Source organism: Pristiophorus japonicus, chromosome 16 (assembly GCF_044704955.1).
Source record: "Pristiophorus japonicus isolate sPriJap1 chromosome 16, sPriJap1.hap1, whole genome shotgun sequence".
Classification (NCBI taxonomy): domain Eukaryota; kingdom Metazoa; phylum Chordata; class Chondrichthyes; family Pristiophoridae; genus Pristiophorus; species Pristiophorus japonicus.
The window spans coordinates 111,437,624-111,455,961 of NC_091992.1; the positions used below are offsets into that span (position 1 = coordinate 111,437,624).

The window sequence follows — 18,338 nt, forward strand, 5'->3', positions numbered from 1 at the left end:
AAATAAAAACCATGTTTTAGAAGAAAATTCATCTTGTCCCTGCAATCTGGGAGCAGTTTCTGTAAAGCCCACAACAGCAAAGGGGAGAATGACTGCATTCAAATACTTTCCCACTTTTTCCATTAAATAATAAAATGACATTTTCTTTGTGACCCCAAATTTTGCAATAAAAAGGTCTCAATCCCCTTCCATAATTATTTATTCAATACACGCTGGTCAAACAGATTGTTGATAGCCTTAATCTTGATGTTCCAATGATCTTTTACATCCAGCCAACACAATGGGCTGGATTTTCGGTTTTGCCATTTTCGGGATGGGAAAGTTATCGCCCGGGTAATGTCTGCGCCGTGTGGAGAAATTTTTGCCATCTGGGCCCAGCTGGGTGCAGCGCAAAGGAAGACTTTGTACAACTTTTGCAGCACAAAAATGGGAATCTCGCCAACTAAAGTGCAGGGCCGGGAGCGCTGAGAGAGGCCTTGGGAGGGGGGGAAAAAAAAAAATCACAAAAGCATTCAAAAAACATTGTTCAGACCACCACAACACAAATCCTTACAAAAAAATAAAACACTGGAACTTAACTTTATTGCACTTTATCTAGCTCACCGCCGTCGGCATGGCTGGACCACTCTGTTTTCCCTGGCGGTCATTGTGGGGCGCGCTTCGAGGCGTACGGGTCGGGTGCGAGTCGAAACTACTGCTGGTGTCACATCGAGAGGTGTTGCACACTCGATGCAGCTCTTTCCAGCAGTGCTTCTAAACGGCGCCACAAAATCCGTCCGGTGGTTCGCGCCCGGACGCAAACGACGTTGCCGCCCCATTTCTCATCGCTCCGGGGCGAAACCCGAAGTGCAAAGGTGCCAAAGATCCAACACTATTTTTCTATCATGCAGCATCTATGCAAATAATTTGTTGTAGTTTGTCAATGCACGAATATTAAATGATAGACGAGAAGACGCTGGGAGTTGTAACTGATGACCTGCAAGTATGCAACTCAGGATTTGGGAGTGGAGGCAGCAGTTGGTAACATCCTGGTTAACTGGATAGACTATTTTTGGATTTACACTACTCATCCTCAACAGGAAAGGGCACAAGAAATTACCTGCTGGCATCAGGCAGGCCAGCTGTCAGGCCTGTGCTGTTGACAAATACAAAATTGACTCAAGCTTCCTGGCTAATCATGCTTGATATACAGGTGGTGGACTAATCTTCAGAGCTTGGCTGATATTAGCTGACATCAGGGAGCTAAGTGGAATCAGGCTTGAAGATGAAAGGGCGTCTAATGGAGTTTGGTGCTAGAGGCACATTCTTTAGTATCGGTAAATAATCAGTTGAAACATATAACTTTGCCATTGGGTTTAGTAGATTGCACTGAATTGCTTGATTAAATCAGGTCTGCTGTAGATACTTTATTGGGGTGAGTAATCCCATTAAGCAGTTTGAACAATGCTTATGGAAGTTGATTCACACTGCCCGACAGTTACTTGCATTATAACATGACCCAGAAATGAACCATCCTCTTATAATCTGGACTGGTTCCTTATGGTATTTCACATATGCAGTTTTTTTTTTTTTCCAGTCACAGGATGTGGGAGTTGCTGGCAAGGCCAGCATTTATTGCCCAATCCCTCTTGAGAAGATGGTGGTGAGCCACCTTCTTGACTGAGGCCATTTAAGTCAACCACATTGCTGTGGTTCTGGAGTCAGACTGGGTAAGAGTGGATATCGTGAACCAGATGGGTTTTACAACAATTCGGCAGTTTCATGGTCACCATTGCTGATACTAGCATTTTATTCCAGATTCATTTAATTGAATTTAAATTCCCCAGCTGCCATGGTGGGATTTGAACTCATGTCTCTGGATCATTAGTCCAGGCCTCTGGATTACAAGTCTAGTAACATAACCACTATGCTACCATATCTCTCTGAAGGCAGACTGAGTTAACACGAGATGAGGAGAGGTTTAGTTCTAATCATTAAATGACTTTATTCCACAGTAAGGTGAGAGTACAGAGCAATAGATCTGACCAGATTCACCATCTTAAAAATGGGTGACATACATAGTCTATGAACAGCATTGATATAACCAAGGATAAAGTCAAAATAGACCATGGGATACAAATTGGTTATGCCATTTTTCAGGCATAAAATGGGCGCTAAGCATATTAATTTAGCAGTGGTACGGCCTATGCCCAATCTGCATAAGTGTTGGTCCCACTGCTAAAATCATGAGGATCATTTTATTTTTTAGGCGTCGACTCCTTCTGGATAGATGAGTTAAAATGGGCTGAATGGCCTTCCTCATCCATAACTATATCTGGTGCTGAACTCTGGGTACTGTAGTTCCAGAGGAGCAGTGTAAAAAAATAATTTGCATGATACATCTCTTTCTCTCTCATCCACATAAATAAGTTGTCCACAGCAACTGGAAATCATCAGCACCCAAGTGCCTGGGACTTTTCCAACTCAAGTCGCTGGATCATGTAAGGACATCGGGCTGGATTTTAGACTTTTCGGTTTTCGGGGTGAAAACGGAGGTGGGACAGGAAAGTTACCAGCCGGGAATAGTTTGCGCTTTGGTAAGAAAGTTTTAGCATCTGGACCCTGCATCAGGGGGTCCAGCACGAAGGGAGGTGTTGTACATTTCTCGTGGTGCAAGGATGGGAAACTCACGAACTAAACTGCCGGGCTGTGTGTGCTCAGAGAGAAGCCTGGGGCGGGGGGAAATCTTAAAAAAACATTCCCAAAACATTGCCCACGCCACCACAACACAAATCGCGAAAAAAAAAAATTAAAAGAACACTCGCACTTACCTTCGGAGTACTTTACCTTCGTCTGTGCCACCGCCGATGCTGGACCGCACTGATTTCCCAGGCGATCATTGCGGGCGCACTTTCGGGCCGACGGATCAGGCAAAACGCCAAAGTACTGCCAGTGTCTCAACGAGAGGCGTTGCACACCCAGCGCAGCTCTTCCCGGCAGTTCTGCTCAGCGCCGCCACAAAACAGGACCGGAGGATCGCGACGGGCCGCAGGAGACCTGAACGCCACCTTTCATGCCACTCCAGGGTGAAACCTGGAGCGCAAAGGACCAGAAAATCCAGCCCATACTGTTTCTAACACAAAATAAATGTTATCAGTAATTTTAGCGATTTTCCCCTGATTTTTCTTTGTGTTATAAATGTTATTTCTATCTGTCTACAATGGCCTGAGAGGAGGAGAAAAATAGAAGCTGAAAACAGTGTGCAGAAATGATTTAAACAATTTAATTTTGTGCCAATTTTTGGTTCTTGCTATTCGGGAATAGTAGCTTTGAATTAAAAAAAATGTGATCGTTCAGTTATCTGTTAGCTGTTCATTATTCTTAGGTATTTTTACTGTTTTGGATTTGTTCACATTTAATCAGTTGGATATTTGATTGATAATTTAACAGATGAGTGATTATTGAGCCAATCTTCGTACCATGGAGGTGTCATTTTGGAGGTCAGTTGTCGTTGAAAGGTATGACTTCACAGACATGTACTAGATACAAGATTTATAATTATAATTACAGAAACCACAGAATCTGTTTTTAATTCTGTGCTGCATGAATTCCAAAGGATTCATATAACCTGGAAATATTTTCATTTTATTTCAATCTATTTACTCTTCTTGATTTCTTACTTTGTAAATTATGAAAATCACCTTCAACCTAAAGGTCATATCCAATTTAATTTTTCAATTTAATTTGCGTCCAGATTTCTGCAAAGAAGTCCCTAGGTAACAACATTTAATATGCAATGGTTATCCGCCAATATTAAAAATACAAAGAGAGTGATTTAACTCCGCCCAGGCCACTGCATTTCCCCATCTACCATACATTTTTTGCAGTATTTGAATTAAAAACGAAATGCTCAGAATATAAAGTCCCTGTTTTCCATCACTTAGTCACCCTTAGAATTCTGAGCTCTTGGCTCCAAAGCAAATCATTGTACCGTGCCTCTGACCTTCAAGTATCCTTTATAAGATTTCACAAGTACTGTATACTTAGTTACTCAAATTTAAATTGGCCAAAGCATTGCATTTACTTACTCCTCCCTCCCACACAAACCATTTAACTCCAAAAACAACTTCCAGTTAACTAAACTCTTAATTCTCCAAAGTAAATCATTGCTCTGACTGAAGCGAATTGGACAATTGGAAATGTCCTTGGTTAGTGCCAGCCTAAGATTGTTCACTTACAAGTAAGAGATTTCTATTTATTTATTTATTTATTTATTTAAATTCATTGACGGGATGTGGGCATCACCAGCAAAGCCAGCATCTATTGCCCATCTCTAATTGCGCTTGAGAATGTGGTAGTGAACCATCTTCTTGAACTGCTACAGTCCATTTGGTGAAGGTATTCCCACCATACTGTGAGGTAGGGAGTTCCAGGATTTTGACCCAGAGATGATAAAGGAACACAAGAACATAAGAATTAGGACCAAGAGTAGGCCATACGGCCCCTCGAACATGCTCCGCCATTCAATAAGATCTTGGCTGATCTTCGAACACAACGCCACATCCACCCCGCCCCCAATCCCCATATACAAACATAGAAACATAGAAACATAGAAAATAGGTGCAGGAGTAGGCCATTCGGCCCTTCGAGCCTGCACCGCCATTCAATGAGTTCATGGTTGAACATGCAACTTCAGTACCCCATTCCTTCTTTCTCGCCATACCCTTGATCCCCCTAGTAGTAAGGACTACATCTAACTCCTTTTTGAATATATTTAGTGAATTGGCCTCAACAACTTTCTGTGGTCGAGAATTCCACAGGTTCACCACTCTCTGGGTGAAGAAGTTTCTCCTCATCTCGGTCCTAAATGGCTTACCCCTTATCCTTAGGCTGTGACCCCTGGTTCTGGACTTCCACAACATTGGGAACATTCTTCCTGCATATAACCTGTCTAAACCCCTGAGAATTTTAAATGTTTCTATGAGATGCCTTCTCATTCTTCTGAACTCCAGTGAATACAAGCCCAGTTGATCCAGTCTTTCTTGATATGTCAGTCCGGCCATCCTGGGAATCAGTCTGGTGAACCTTTGCTGCACTCCCTCAATAGCAAGAATGTCCTTTAGCAAGTTAGGAGACCAAAACTGTACACAATACTCCAGGTGTGGCCTCACCAAGGCCCTGTACAACTGTAGTAACACCTCCCTGCCTCTGTACTGAAATCCCCTCGCTATGAAGGCCAACATGCCATTTGCTTTCTTAACCGCCTGCTGTACCTGCATGCCAACCTTCAATGACTGATGTACCATGACGCCCAGGTCTCATTGCACCTCCCCTTTTCCTAATCTGTCACCATTCAGATAATAGTCTGTCTCTCTGTTTTTACCACCAAATTGGATAACCTCACATTTATTCACATTATACTTCATCTGCCATGCATTTGCCCACTCACCTAACCTATCCAAGTCACTCTGCAGCCTCATAGCATCCTCCTCGCAACTCACACTGCCACCCAACTTAGTGTCATCCGCAAATTTGGAGATACTTCATTTAATCCCCTCGTCTAAATCATTAATGTACAAGGTAAACAGCTGGGGCCCCAGCACAGAACCTTGCGGTACCCCACTAGTCACTGCCTGCCATTCTGAAAAGTACCCATTTACTCCTACTCTTTGCTTCCTGTCTGACAACCAGTTCTCAATCCATGTCAGCACACTACCCCCAATCCCATGTGCTTTAACTTTGCACATTAATCTCTTGTGTGGGACCTTGTCGAAAGCCTTCTGAAAGTCCAAATACACCACATCAACTGGTTCTCCCTTGTCCATTCTACTGGAAACATCCTCAAAAAATTCCAGAAGATTTGTCAAGCATGATTTCCCTTTCACAAATCCATGCTGACTTGGACCTATCATGTCACCTCTTTCCAAATGCGCTGATATGACATCCTTAATAATTGGTTCCATCATTTTACCAACTACGGATGTCAGGCTGACCGGTCTAGAATTTCCTGTTTTCTCTCTCCCTCCTTTTTAAAAAAGTGGGGTTACATTGGCTACCCTCCACTCCATAGGAACTGATCCAGAGTCTATGGAATGTTGGAAAATGATTGTCAAAGCATCCGCTATTTCCATGGCCACCTCCTTAAGTACTCTGGGATGCAGTCCATCAGGCCCTGGGGATTTATCGGCCTTCAATCCCTTCAATTTTCCCAACACAATTTCCTGACTAATAAGGATTTCCCTCAGTTCCTCCTTCTTACGAGACCCTCTGACCCCTTTTATATCCGGAAGATTGTTTGTGTCCTCCTTAGTGAATACCGAACCAAAGTACTTGTTCAATTGGTCTGCCATTTCTTTGTTCCCCGTTATGACTTCCCCTGATTCTGACTGCAGGGGACCTACATTTGTCTTTACTAACCTTTTTCTCTTTACATATCTATAGAAACTTTTGCAGTCCGTCTTAATGTTCCCTGCAAGCTCCCTCTCGTACTCTATTTTCCCTGCCCTAATCAAACCCTTTGTCCTCCTCTGCTGAGTTCTAAATTTCTCCCAGTCCCTGGGTTCACTGCTATTTCTGGCCAATTTGTATGCCATTTCCTTGGCTTTAATGCTATCCCTGATTTCGCTTGATAGCCACAGTTGAGCCACCTTCCCTTTTTTATTTTTACGCCAGACAGGGATGTACAATTGTTGTAGTTCATCCATGCAGTCTCTAAATGTCTGCCATTGCCCATCCAAAGTCAACCCCTTAAGTATCATTCGCCAATCTATCCTAGCCAATTCACGCCTCATACCTTCAAAGTTAGCCTTCTTTAAGTTCTGGACCATGGTCTCTGAATTAACTGTTTCATTCTCCATCCTAATGTAGAATTTCACCATATTATGGTCACTCTTCCCCAAGGGGTCTCACACAACGAGATTGCTAATTAATCCTCTCTCATTACACCACACCCAGTATAAGATGGCCTCCCCCCAATTTGGTTCCTCAACATATTGGTCTAGAAAACCATCCCTTATGCACTCCAGGAAATCCTCCTCCACCGTATTGCTTCCAGTTTGGTTAGCCCAATCTATATGCATATTAAAGTCACCCATGATAACTGCTGCACCTTTATTGCATGCACCCCTAATTTCCTGTTTGATGCCCTCCCCAACATCACTACTACTGTTTGGAGGTCTGTACACAACTCCCACGAACGTTTTTTGCCCTTTGGTATTCTGCATCTCTACCCATATAGATTCCACATCATCCAAGCTAATGTCCTTCCTAACTATTGCGTTCATCTCCTCTTTAACCAGCAATGCTACCCCACCTCCTTTTCCTTTTATTCTATCCTTCCTGAATGTTGAATACCCATGGATGTTGAGTTCCCAGCCCTGATCATCCTGGAGCCACGTCTCTGTAATCCCAATCACATCATATCTATTAACATCTATTTGCACAGTTAATTCATCCATCTTATTACGGATACTCCTTGCATTAAGACACAAAGCCTTCAGGCTTGTTTTTTTAACACCCTTTGTCCTTTTAGAATTATGATGTAGTGTGGCCCTTTTTGTTTCTTGCCTTTGTTTACTCGGCCTTCAACTATTGCTTTTTAACTTTCTACCATCTGTTTCTGTCTCCATATTACTTCACCCTGTCTCGCTGCATAGGTTCCTATCCCCCTGCCATATTAATTTAAACACTCCTGAACTGCATTAGCAAATGTTACCCCCAGGACATCAGTTCCAGTCCTGCCCAAGTGCAGACCGTCCCTTTTGTACAGGTCCCACTTCCCCCAGAACTGGTTCCAATGTCCCAGGAATTTGAATCCCTCCCTCTTGCACCACTGCTCATGCCACGTATTTATTCTAACTCTCCTGCTCCCTCTACTCTGATTATCACGTGGCACTGGTAGCAATTCAGAGATTACTACCTTTGAGGTCCTACTTTTTAAATTTAACTCCTAGCTCCCTAAATTCAGCTTGTAGGACCTCTTCCCGCTTCTTACCTATATCGTTGATACCTACATGTACCACAACAACTGGCTGTTCACCCTCCCTCTCCAGAATGCTCTGCAGCCGCTCCGAGACATCCTTGACCCTTGCACCAGGGAGGCAACATACCATCCTGGAGTCTCGGTTGCGGCCGCAGAAACTCCTATCTATTCCCCTAACAATAGAGTCCCCTATCACTATAGCTCGTCCACTTTTTTCCCACCCTTCTGTGCAGCAGAGCCACCCACGGTGCCATGAACCTGGCTGCTGGTGCTTTCCCCTGGTAAGTCATCTCCCCCAACAGTATCCAAAACGGTATATCTGTTTTGGAGGGAGATGACCGCAGGGGACTCCTGCACTACCTTCCTGCTCTTGCCTTGTCTCTTGGTCACCCATTCACTATCTGTCCTAACGCTTACCTGTGGTGTGACCAAATCACTAAATGTGCTATCCACAACATTCTCAGCATCGCGCATGCTCCAGAGTGAGTCCATCCGCAGCTCCAGTGCCGTCATGCGGTCTGTCAGGAGCTGCAGCTGGACACACTTCCTGCAAACATAGTAGTCAGGGACATTGGAAGTGTCCCTGACTTCCCACATAGCACAGGAGGAGCATGACATGGGTCCGAGCTCTCCTGCCATGACTTAACCCTTAAATTAATTTACTTACTAAAATTTACTTAAACACCAAACAGCTACTTTGTAATTCGCTGCCAATTAAACCAATCTAAAAGTCAGTCTAAAAGAGAGTTATACTTACCAGTCGAACAGCCAACAACTTACCAGCTTGGCTGTGATGTCACCTCTCGATTTCACACCCCTCTATCTTTGTCTGCAACTGGTTGGGCTGGTCTCTGGGCCTCCGTCTCCTCCTCTCGCACTCCTTATCAGCTGCTCTAGTGTCAGCACTGGTACGAAAAACAAGACAAAACAGCACCTGCCACCCCTGCTTGCCCGAACTCACCCACTTACCAAACTCACAAATGCCACTCTATGCTGTTGCATTCCGTGCTCTGCACGAGCTGCCTCTTTTTAAACTGTATCTAGGTCAGATGACTCACTACTGGTCAGTCGTTTACAGAACTGGTTTTAACTAGCTGCTAATTGCCTCCTACTGGAAAGTTACCTTGTTTTTCTCTGCCTAAACCTGAAAGATTCCCAACTATTTAACTTTTCCCCTTTAAATTAAACTGCTACTTACTTAGAAGCTACTGGCAATTGGCACTAACAATTTACTCCAGCCTCCAAATGGTTTAAAGAGAATAACCCTTAAAACTCACCCACTTACCAAACTCACAAATGCCACTCTATGCTGTTGCACTCCGTGCTCTGCACGAGCTGCCTCTTTTTTCCTTGATTCATCTCGAGTCCAAAAATCTATCCATTTCAGCCTTGAATATACTCAACGATTTCGCATCCACAGCACTTTAGGGTAGAGAATTCCAAAGATTAACAACCCTCTGAAGAAATTCTTTCTCATCTCAGTCTTAAATGGCCAACCCCTTATCCCGAGACTATGCCCCCTAGTTCTAGATTCTCCAACCAGGGGAAACAAGCTCTCAGCATCTACCCTGTCAATTCCCCTCAGAATTTTAGATGTTTCAAAGAGATCACTTCTCATTCTTATAATCTCCAGAGGAGTATAGGCCCAATCTACTCAATCTTTCCTCATAGGACAACCTACTCATCCCAGGGATCAATCTAGTAAACCTTTGTTGCACTGCCTCTAAGACATGTATGTCCTTTCTCGGATAAGGAGAGAAAAACTGTGCACAGTACTCCAGTGGGGGAAAACTCGTGTTCTCCAGCAAAGTTGCTGATGTTACTGGCAATTGAAGTTAACAGCAGTTGGAAATGGCCATAACTCTAAGCGAGTGAAATTTTGTCTGAGGGGAAGTAAGTAGTTCAGCACTCACCTTCCATGCAATGCTGTAGGGACCCAGGACGAAGTTTGTGTTCAGATGTGGCGTTAGAGCTTCCCACAGCCTCTGGATGTGAAGCTGTAGAGCTCGCTTGGAATTGTGGGCAATGAAGATGTCTGAGAATTAAAGGGGCCATGCACACTGAAGCATTACAAGATAAAACGAAGTGAAAAATTCAATATTTAAAAGAAGTTCCAAATGTGAATATTCAGCTCTTAAAGCTGAGTTACCTTCCTAACCTCAAGCCTCAGCACCAACACAAAAACACAAATGGCTCAACAAGCTAGGGAAGGGCCACCGAGGCTTTAGCACCCAGCTTTGTGCAGGGGGTCAGCACGGCAACACGGGCCAGGAGGCCCTCCAGAAAGAAGGATGTGGGAGTACATCACCAAGACCATCACTGCCAGCAGTGTTGCCTCACATTCTGGCTCCAGTGCCCAAAGATGCTTCATGACCTCAGGCCACTGTTCAAGGTCAGCGAATGCATTTTCTATAGCCATCTCCTCCCAACTGTACCACTAGCCTCACACACAGCTCAATGCACGACCCTCAATCACTCACCTACCAACAATCTGCACCAACGATGAGGTACATCTCCCATTCCTAGCCTCTCCCACCCCCTTGAAAGAAATGGTGCAAGCCGTTCTTGGCAGGGGCATGGCTGAGCCCTTGGCCAGTGGTGGAGCTGAAAGGAAAGAAGATGCTGGTATCCTCGTACGTTATCCTCTTTCTGGCATGCACCAATGCTTTCCTGCCCTTCTGTCAGCACAGCACCACCCTTCTGCCTTCCTCATTTCACACATGCAACAAATGCAGTTTGCCCAGCCAGTGGGTCAATTAGAAGAGTGAGGGGAAAGTGAAAAACAAGAACAGAAGACGATTGATTTGACACTCCCATCCACCAGCTCAAGTTCAACCAGCATGAACATTTGCAGTATCTCCCACTAAAGGTCAGCAGCCTTCCACCAGCCATGCTGTAGCCACTGGGGTAGCGCTGCGTGACATTAGTAGGATAGGCAAAGGCACACACAAGGCAATCACTAGGAGAATGCATGCGGGTGATGAGTTGATTCCTTGATATCACATTGGATGGATAAACATATGTAGGTGGATTGGAAATTTTGCTTTGTGGAGGCTTTTATTTCAGCATCGTGGCCAAATGAACACTGTGATGTCAGTAACAGATGGAAGATACAATGTTGGACTAATGCTGAAAGGGGAATTGAGGTTGTGGCCATTGGGGCCGCAGACAAATGATTCCATCAGATATCCTGGCCATAATGGGGCTATCTGGAATGCGTCCTTCCATCTGATTCATTCTCTGCAGCTTCCTCCTCTTCCCTCTGCGAGCAGAGGCTGTAAATGTGAAATTAAACAGAAAATGCTGGCAATATTCAATTGCTCAGGCAGCATGTCGACCCGAGATCCTGTTATTCTCCCCATGGAAGTTACGTGACTTGCTGAGCATTCGCAGCATGTTCTGTCTTCTCAAAGGCCTTCAGTTACCACTCGAGCCCTTGAAGGCATCCAGCAGCACTCCCTATACATTAAAAAAAAACTTTTCACGTCTATTCCAGCAAGCCACCACTTCAATAAAATAAAAAGTCCAAACCCTTAAATTTAAACTTACCTGAATGATGTGCATGTCCCTTTAAGAGGTCCAGACGGCACCACTCTCAGCTGCTTACATGGCCGGTTAACCTGGCGTGCTTAGGACACAGCGCTGAATTCAGTGCTAAGGTCAAAGTTCGCACTTGGGATGTAAAGTTGGCATTGCACGCTGATTTACAACACAACACCGCCATTTTGTCCAGCATGGCACTGCCAGTTACCGGCAGCACAAAAGGTAAGGACGAAAATGGTGGCTGCCGCGGGAACCATCAGCAGCTGGCGAAAGTGCGGTGGTCGTTGTTTTTGTGCCATTTAATTTAATGACGCAATGGAGTGGCATTAAGGCCATGAATTTCTAGCCCCAGGTGTGGTCTCACCGAAGCCCTATACAATGGTAGTAAGACTTCCTTAATCTTGTATTCTAATTCACTTGCAATAAAGGCTAACATGTCATTTGCTTTCCTAATTGCTTGCAGTACCAGCACGCTAACTTTGTGTGTTTCCTGTACGAAGATACCTAAATCTCTTTGAATACCAACATTTAATAGTTTCTCACCATTTAAAAAATATTCTGTTTTTCTATTCTTCCCACCAAAGTGAATAACCTCACATTTCCCCAAATTATGCTCCATCTGCCACCTTTATTGCCCACTCACTTAACCTGTCTATACCCCTTTGCAGGTTCTTTGTGTCCTCCTCACACTTTACTTTCCCACCTAGCTTTGTATCGTCAGCAGTGTTGGATACATTGCACTAGGTCCCTTCATCGAAGTCATTAATATAGATTGTAAATAGTTGAGGCCCAAACACTGATCCATGCGGCATCAAACTAGTTACAGCATGCCAACCGGAAAATGACCCAATTATCCCTCCACTCTGTTTTCTGTACATTAACCAATCCTCTATCCATGCTAATATTTTACCCCCAAGCCCTTATCTTGCACAGCAACCTTTTAAGTGGCACCTAATCGAATGCCTTTTGGAAATCCAAATATCCTACATCCACTGCTTCATCCTTTTCTACCCTGCTAGTCACATCTTCAAAAAACTCTAATAAATTTGTTAAACACGATTTCCCTTTCATAAAACCATGCTGACTCTGCCTAATCATAATATGATTTTCTAAGTGCCCTGCTACCACTTCCTTAATAATCCCGATGACTGATGTCAGGTTTACTGGCCTGTATTTCCTGTTTTTTCTCTCCCTCCTTTCTTGAATAGCAGGGTTACATTTGCTGCCTTCCAATCCGCTGGGGGCCTTCTAGAATCTAGAGAATTTTGGAAGATCACAACCAAGGCATTCCTTATCCCTGCAGCATCTTGTTTAGAACCCTAGGATGTAGGCTATCAGGTCCAGGGGATTGGTTGGTTTTTAGTTCCATTAGTTTCTCAAGGACTTTTTCCCTAATATTAATTACTTTAAGTTCCTCACTTTTATTAGCTACTTGGTTTCCCACTATTTTCAGTCTGCTTTTTGCATCGACTGTGAAGACATGTCCAAATACTTGTTTAAAGTCTCTTCCATTTCCTTACTCCCCATTATAATTTCACCTGTCTCAGCTTCTAAGGGACCAACACTTCCTTTTGCTACTCGCTTCCTTTTTACATACTTGCCGAAGCTCTTACAATCTTTTTTATATTTCTTGCTAGTTTACTCTCATGTTCTATTTTCTCCCTTTTTATCAATTTTTTGGTCATCCTTTGCTGATATCTAAAGCTCTCCCAATCCTCAGGCTTACTACTATTCTTCGCAACATTATAAGCCTCTTCTATTAATCTGATACTATCCCAATTTATTTAGTTAACGATGGAATGATGATATATTTCCAAATAAGAATGCCGTGTGACTTGGAGGCGATGATTTTCCCATGTGCCTACCGCCCTTGTCCTTCTTGGTGGTCGAGGTCGCGGGTTTGGGAGGTGCTGTCGAAGAAGCCTTGGTGAGTTGCTGCGGAGCATCTTGTAGATGGTACACACTGCAGCCACCATGCGCCAGTGATGAATGGAGTAAATGTTTAAGGTGGTGAATGGGATCAAGTGGGCTGCTTTGTCCTGGATGGTGTTGGGCATCTTTAGCATTGTTGGAGCTGCACTCATCCAGGCAGGTGAATAATATTCCATTACACTCCTGAGTCATGCCTTGTAGATGGTGGAAAGGCTTTAGGGAGTCAAGAGGGGAGTGACTGACCGCTGAATACCCAGCTTCTGACCTGCTCTTATAGGCACAGTATTTGTGTGGCTGGTCCAGTTAAGTTTCTAGTCAGTGGTGACTCCCAGGATGTTGATGGTGGGTATTCGACGATGGTAATGCCATTAAATGTCAAGGGGAGGTGGTTAGACTCTCGCTTGTTGGAGATAGTCATTGCCTGGCACTTGTAGCGCAAATATTACTTGCCACTTATCAGCCCAAGCCTGAATGTTGTTCAGGTCTTGCTGCATATGGGCACAGACTGCTTCATTATCTGACGAGTTGCAAATGGAACTGAACATTGTGCAATCATAAGCGAACATCCTAAATTTGAACCTTATGATGGAGGGAAGGTCATTGATGAAGTAGCTGAAGATGGTTGGGCCTAGCAAACTGCGCTGAGGAACTCCTGCAGCGATATCCTGGGGCTGTGATGATTTCCCTCCAACAACCGCAACCATCTTCCTTTGTGCTAGGTATGACTCCAGCCAGTGGAATGCTTTCCCTCCGATTCCCATTGTCGCCAATTTTATTCGGACTCCTTGATGCCACACTCAGTCAAATTCTGCCTTGATGTCAAGGGCAGTCACTCTCACCTTATCTTTGGAATTCAGCTCTTTTGTCCATGTTTGGACCAAGGCTGTAATGAGGTCTGGAGCCAAGTGGTCCTGGCGGAACCCAAACTAAGTATTGATGTGCAGGTTATTGGCGAGTATGTACCACTTGATAACACTGTCGACGACACTTTCCATCCAATGATTGAGTGTAGACATCATGGGGCGGTAATGGAACAGCTTGGCTAAAGGTGTAGCTAGTTCTGGAGCACAAGTCTTCAGCACAACAGCCTGGATGTTGTTGGGGACGATAACCTTTGCTGTATTCAGTGCGCGCAATCATTTATTGATATCATGTGGAGTGAATCAAATTGGCTAAAGACTGGCTTATGTGATGGTGGTGACCTCAGGAGGTGGCAGAGAAGGATCATCCATTCGGCACTTCTGGCTGAAGATGGTTGCAAACGCTTCAGCCTTGTCTTTTGCACTCATGTGCTAGGGTCACCATCATTGAGGATGGGGACGTTCATGGAGCCTCCTCCTCCCCCCGTTAGTTGTTTAATGGTCCACCACCATTCATGACTGGATGTGGCAGGACTGCAGAGTTTTGATCTGGTCAAAGCATAAATCGTTGCAGGTGGCAGGGCAGGTCAAGAAAGCGGTTACAAAAGCTAAGGGGATCCTGGGCTTCATAAATAGAGGCATAGGGCTGGATTTTCCACTTGTTGCCATCTCGGTTTTCGCCCCGGAGGTGTGGCAATAGCGGCGGTATGCTCTTCCAGGCGGGCGGGTAGCCAGCTTCCAGCTGGTGTTTTCGGGGCAGGTTTAGACGGGGCACGAAGCATTACCGCCCGGAAGAGACGGGCCGGTGTGCAACACCCCGAGTTGTGATTTTTGGCTCCCGGCTGATTCGTAGAGCGCCATGCTGGGACCGCCTGTGAAAACAGGTAGTCCGAGCTGTAGCAGCTGCAGTGAGGCAAGTTACGCTGACCTCAGGTAAGTGATTCGTTTTTATTTTATTTTTTTTGCGATTCATTTTGTGGTGGCATGAGTTACTTATTGGGAATGTTTTTTTTTCAGGTTTTTTTTTCTCTCCAAACCTCTCTTCGAGCACTCCCAGGCCGGCTGCTTAGTTCGGGATTTTCACATGTTCAGCTGACCTAGTGCCCTAAAAGAGGTGTAGAGTGCCTCCCTTAGCACTCTGCCCACACCCAGGGCCCAGCTGCCCAATTTTGCTGACTGAGGCGCAAACTATTCCTGGGCGCAAACTTTACCGCCTCACCTCCGCCCCCCCGCCGCCCTCCGCCATTACCGTCCCGAAATGAGCAAAGCCGAAAATTCAGCCCACAGAGTATAAAATCAAAGAAGTTATGATGAACCTTTATAAAGCACTGGTTTGGCCGCAACTGGAACAGTGTGTCAAATTCTGGGCACCGCATTTTAGGAAGCATGTGAAGGCCTTATAGAGGGTACAGAAAATATTTACGAGAATGATTCTAGGTTTGAGGAATTTCAGTTACGTGGATAGATTAGAGAAGCTGGGGTTGTTCTCCTCAGAGCAGAGAAGGTTGAGAGGAGATTTGATAGAGGTGTTCAAATTCATGAGGGGTCTAGAGAGAGTAGATAGAGAGAAACTGTTCCCATTGGCGGCAGGTTCAAGAACCAGAGGACACCGATTTAAAGTGATTGGCAGAAGAACCAAAGGCGACATGAGGGAAAACTTTTTTATGCAGCGAGTGGTTAGGATCTGGAATGCACTGCCTGAAAGGGTGATGGAGGCAGACTCAATCGTGGCTTTCAAAAGGGAATTGGATAAGTACCCGAAGGGAAATAAAATGCAGGGCTACGGGGGAAAGGGCGGGGGAGTGGGACTAGCTGAAGTACTCTTGCAGAGAGCCAACACAGGCCGAATGGCCTCCTTCGGTGCTGTAGCCATTCTATGATCTACACCTTACTGGTTGTGGAATCACTCAGCTCTGTCTATATCGCTCAGCTTCCGCTGTTTAGACACAAACTGCAACAGAATAGTTCTTGTGCTGTTGAAGTGTAGAATGAATTGTCTGCAGAGGGCAGCAACCCAGGGTTGAAAAATGGAGAAATTTTAATAGTTAGATTTTCTGTTCTCTTGCTCAAATCAAGATAAGAAAGTGTTGATGCTGATCGTTTCCTCGGGAGATTAAATAGGCAGTCTAGGGGCCCTAATAAGAGAAAAAAAATGGTGGACCAAATAGCCTCTTTTGTTCCATATTTCTTTATAGCAAATAGTCTTCTCTGTTTGTGTCTGGAATCGGTGTGGGAGGAGCTGTGTGTGAAAAAAGCAATTGCTAATAGCATTGTAAAATAATGAAGAAATCAGTTGGATAAGCCTGTCCATTAATCAACCTACTGAATGACATGGCCTTGGAATAATTCTCTCTCAACATTGATCCCTTTGTCACTATTTGCCAACAGATGCACACGTACAATCTGAATTGGAATTGATTTGCATGGGAGAAACATTAAGAACATTAGAACATCGAACAAAAGGCCATTCCTCCCATCAATCTCATCCTCTCATCAGGGTAACTTTCAGTACTCACACTCACCTGCCTCTTACCTTCGACCAATATCTTTTTATTCCTTTCTGTATAGTTGCACTGAGGATTAACTGTGTCAATTATTTAACATATTCACGTGTAAAAAAAAAAATGTTGGTTAAATGACGTTTTTCTTGTCTCTAACTTCTAATCATAGCTGATGGTTCTTATCTCTTTGCCATTTAAAAACAATAATTTTCTTCCATCCTTTTATAAAAGCATTCACTCCTGCTTGGGGTACAGTTCCACAGGCACCAGCATGCTCTGATGTCTTACCCAACTGATTATTATTCATGTATGAGCCTCGACAGTGAGTGTTGCCACTCATATCTTACCATCTGTCTAAGTCCAATCACAACAGATTTAAGAAATAACAAACAGTAAGAGATTTAATCCAGCAATTGTATGCCCTTTGCCAATGATTTTCTGTCCATTAAATTTAACAACTGGAAAATCACAGCTGGAGTGAAATATTTCCTAATGTACACTTCAGGTGTGTAGTCTCCTCTCAGGCTGCTTAATAGCTCTTCATATCTGAACTTAAAATTTTAGAGCCTGTCTAATTTCCCTTCCTTTTCATTGCACAATCATTTCATGTGGGGGAGGGGAGCAGATTTCCTCAAAGTGACAAAGCCACAGACGTGTTTTTAATGCTCTTTACATTCATGGTAATGTCCCTTGACATTCAATGGCATTACCATCATCGGTGCTCTGTCTTTAATACTCTTATGAATGACTCCATGAGGCCTAGTATTCTACTTGAGCTGTTGTGACCTTAGTCCCATTTATTGGGCCCAAGTTTCAGCTGATGATTAGAACAGAGCACCTCCGTCAGTTACGTCGGCTGTTTAGGAAAAAAAGCACACCGAAACCTACCTTGGAATTCTCGTCGCTTGTAGGACCGTGCCGTGGCGCATCGGAGGCTGAGGGGGGAGGAGCAAGTATCCTTGCAGCGGGCAGGGGGGCGGGGCTAGGGCCCAGCGTCATTTGCAATTTCAGCAGCCTTGCAATGGGTCTTCGGCCATTTAAAGGAAGAACATGGCGCTCTGTTAAAGTGAGCTGCGTGATTTTTGAGTGCAGGAAGGGAAGGGGTGAAAAGTCTTGAAGTGATTCTTGGAGTGCAAAGGAGTGCTGCACACATGCATGTAAGGTAAGGATTGTGTTTTTTTTTTAAATCACTGAGTGTAAATCCAGTACAACAATGCAAGAACGTGCAGCGAGAACGAAGGATTTCTTGCATGAAGAAGTGGAGACACTAGTTAATGTCATTGAGGGGAGATGGCAGGAGCTGGACACCAGCAACGGAGGCCGCACAATGGTGGGACCCAAAGAAATCAAGAAACGCTGGGATCTAGTTGCAGGCGAATACTGCGGTGTGGTGAATACCAGGAGATCTGGGAGCCAGTGTAAAAAGAAATGACCGGACCTTGGTCAAGTCGTTAGTGTAAGTAATATCTTCCTTTTCTCAATGGAATTACAATTGTTAATGTGACCAGCTGTATATGTCACACCCAGCAGAAAGGCACTCTC

The 18,338-nt window shown here is 44.4% G+C and overlaps 1 long non-coding RNA gene across 1 annotated transcript; it reads left to right on the forward strand.

Annotated features, from left to right (window-relative positions):
• Positions 1-724: 724 nt before the first annotated feature.
• LOC139227141 (uncharacterized) lies at positions 725-16,771 on the forward strand. Its single transcript, XR_011587391.1, has 3 exons — positions 725-854; positions 3,430-3,497; positions 16,684-16,771. It is a non-coding gene; the product is annotated as an uncharacterized lncRNA (long non-coding RNA).
• Positions 16,772-18,338: the final 1,567 nt, after the last annotated feature.